Raw genomic sequence first — 3,735 nt, 5'->3', positions numbered from 1 at the left:
AACAGTCGTCAGTCTTTAGCTGAGGCTGGAGAGACACGTCAGTACACTGAGAACTGGCTGTAGCCATGGCGACGCTCCTCGAAAACCACCGGACCGCCGCGTACGGAGAAACAGTACAAATAAAAACAGTAAGAAGACGCCCTCACACTCACACACACACACACACACACACACACACACACACACACGGTACAGGGGGTACTCTGTGAACAGTCAGAGAACAGATTTAAGGCTCCCATCCTAGCCACAGATCACTCACACACACACACACACACACACACACACACACACACACACATTTCCTCTTTGAAGCCCCACTTATAGAAAGAACCAGACAGCACGACACGATAAGCAGTCACACACAGATGCGTATGCGCTGCGGAAAACGGATCAGCCGCCGGCGTGAAGCCACAGAGAACGTCTGTAGCCAGCGTGAGGCGCTGACGCCCCCGCGCCGCGACCCAGCCCCCCCAGAGGGGGGCCGTCACGCCATTTATGGCGCTACAGCAGGTCGGGGGGGAGGCGAGCCACCCCTAAGTGTATTCTGGGGACACACACGTTACACACACAGAGACGTGCACACAAACACGCACACACACACCGAGCCCATAAGAAGCTTCCCTTGACATCAGAGAGCGGGTCTGGGAAAAGCAAAACACATATCAACCGACAAAAAGACTGACAACACTGAGGGGGGGGGGGGGGGAGAGGTCAGGGGTCAACAACAGTGACCCACGTTGTCGGCCCGGACTCTGTCATCCGACGGTAACCGTGACAATAGCTGAATCCTTTCAGCATCTTGACGTCCGCAGGTGGTCTGATTATAGTGGTTGAGTGTGGGGAGAGAGAGACGAGGGCGAGAGAGGGCTTCCTCTCATTCTTCCCCGTGCCACACACACACACACACACTCTCTCTCTCTCTTACGTCTCCCCTATCAGGTAGCATCCCACTCTGGGTCAGGAAGATGATTTTTTATTCCAGTTAACAATTTGTCAGCAGATCGTTATGGGCTGACCGTGTTTGTCATCACACACACACACACACACACACACAAAACACACAGGATGCGGAAGGGAAGCTTTTCTTAAATGCAGCGTTGGCTGCCTGTTTTTCTGTGTGGGAAATGACTGTGTGCACGTGTGCTTTAGAGTAGGACTCGTGTAAGAAATGTGACTGGAAGAGAAGTGTGCACGCACAGACACACGCATGAGTGTCATCACAGCGTCACGTTTAAAGAGAGATGACGTTGAACCTTCGCGGGCTGGCGGGGTAAGAAAAGACAGGTCCTCATTCTAGCAAGACAAAGGAGGAGGAGGAGGAAGAGGAAGAGGAGGAAAGGCGGACATCACACCGCAAATCAAGTCGCTCCATCCGGGCCATTTCTAAACATTGGGGCATTTTTCAAACACGTCTCTGGTTTTGTCCACTTCTGTTTAATATATCCGTCTGCGAAATATAAAATAGTGAAAAATCTAATAAATAAAAATGCACTGACGAAAAACAAGAAGAAGAATTGTCACGCAAAGTTCGACAAGGCCGGTGACGGTTCACAGGTCTGGGGGTCCCCCTCTCACTGACCGGTGTTCAGTCAGCCCACCCTCCCCTCTGATGGTGCTGAGAGCCGCTACGGTCCTGCCATGGTTTTGGCGGGGAACACATTTGCATGTCCATCTTTGTTGCGGCTAAAGACTCTGGCCGCTCAGAGCAGTGATCTCAAACACACGGAAGGGTTTGGCCACGATGAAGAGACACTATCACGCTCTTCCTGGGAAGAGGAAGGCTCTTAAAGGGGAAAGCGTTCTGCTCTTAAAGGGGAGAGCGTTCTGGATGTACAATAACTGAGGCTTAGCTCTTAAAGGGGAGAGTTGGCTTTCTTTATGTTCTATGTGGCGTTGTACCCAAAACTGTAGGTGAGAGGGGGGGGGTGGGTCAATCTGACACAGGTGACCGTTGAGATGGGTTTGGATGTGTGTGGGGGACGGGACACACACACACACACACACACCAGGGCAACGCTTCTTAACGAGGACGCACCGTGAATAGACAGCAGGTATGTCAGCGATACAAACGTCTGTGTTGACGCAGAGTAACAGAGAACTCCTCCCATTGGGCGGCTGTGTGGTTCCTGCGCCCCACGACCTCATCGAGCAGAACGGGGTCCTAGAGCGTTGTCCCGAGCAACGACCAGGACCAACGACCAGGGCTTCCCTGCTCTCGCTGGCCGTCCAATCACATCCTCCGTCGTTTCAAATTGGACGTGAAGAGTAGTGAATGTGTAGTGTTGGGGGAGGGGGGGGGGGGGGGGGGGGGGGAACCTGCCTACCGACAGGCAGCCATCGTGAGAACATGGCAACGTGACGAAACCACGGCAACAGGAGAAAAACCACGGCAACGGGACGAAACCACAGCAACGGACGAGGTACGGCCCGCTGGGCGAGGGGAGGGGGGGGGGCGGTTAACCGGCTCAGAGGCCGATGGCCTTCCTGCTCTGTCCGGCCGTCCACGTGTCCGTCCACGTGTCCGTCCACGTGGGGCCGCTGCGGTCGCCGAGCGACGGACGCAGGGCTCTGATGTCACACTCTGAGGGGAGGAGTCTCATGGGGGGGGGGGGGACTGGAGAGCGAGAGGTGATGGTTTTCGGAAGCTGTTTCCTAAAGAGGCCCCGGAGACAGCGTGTGAAACATGAAGAGGTACAACGAACGGTGACGTCGGTCGGAACGCACACGGAAAACGAACGTCACAGGAGCGACGGAGCGAGGGCGGCCGCCTGGACCGCGAGGTCTCGTAGAAACAACATGGCGTCTTAAATAAATAAGAACTACTGAACAGTAGATGAGCTCGCAGAGAACCCAAGAATTCATCAAACAAACCAACTAAAAAACCAACTGAATTTGAATACCAAAACAACATGAAATTAATAATATGAATATTATCAATTAAGTTAACATTTTTCCAGTTGCTTTCATCTCGAACGCAGAGTGGGGGAGAGTGTGGGGTACGGGGGAGACGGGGGGAGAGGGGGGGGACGGGGCTTGCGATTGGCTCAGGATGGACAGGAGAGATGAGGCGATCCTTGATCTCGGGACTCAACGCAATGTCATCAAATGCCGCAACAACAACAAAAAAATTAAAAACGTGTGACACACATCGTATATGCATGCACTGTTATACACCCACACACACACACACACATACACACTCAACCCCACGTACGCACCTAGAGCCTTTAAACACCGAGCAGACCTCTGCTGTGTACAAGCGGAGAAGCCATTAAGGGTGCAGTACATGCTTTTGGCCACCGCGGGGCCCGTTGAGCCAGGCCCTGCCATCCTGCACTACTGAAGCCACTAGCAGGGGCCTCACGGGGCAAACACACACCCACTGGAGCCCCGATATCACCATAGATACACTCTGTACATGCAAGTCAATTAGGAAACGAATGCAACACTTGATTAATTCTACAAACATCAAGATAACACGTTAATAGAAGTAGATCGTTCGTCATATAATATATAGATCTTATATATATATATATATATATATATTTCTGAGCCATTTTCTGTTTCTTACTTCAGATTCTTTGAAGCGGAAAAAAACCACCACAAACAGATAAAAAAAAAATGAAAGAGAGAGGGAGAGTGTAAAAGAAAGAGAGAGAGGAGAGGAGAGGAGAGGAGAGAGAGAGAGAGAGAGAGAGAGAGAGAGAGAGAGAGAGAGAGAGAGAGAGAGAGAGA

This window comes from Pollachius pollachius, assembly GCF_949987615.1.
Source record: "Pollachius pollachius genome assembly, chromosome: 19".
Taxonomy (NCBI): Eukaryota; Metazoa; Chordata; class Actinopteri; order Gadiformes; family Gadidae; genus Pollachius; species Pollachius pollachius.
The sequence above is the reverse complement of the archived record's forward strand: the minus strand, read 5'-3'. Positions refer to the sequence as shown.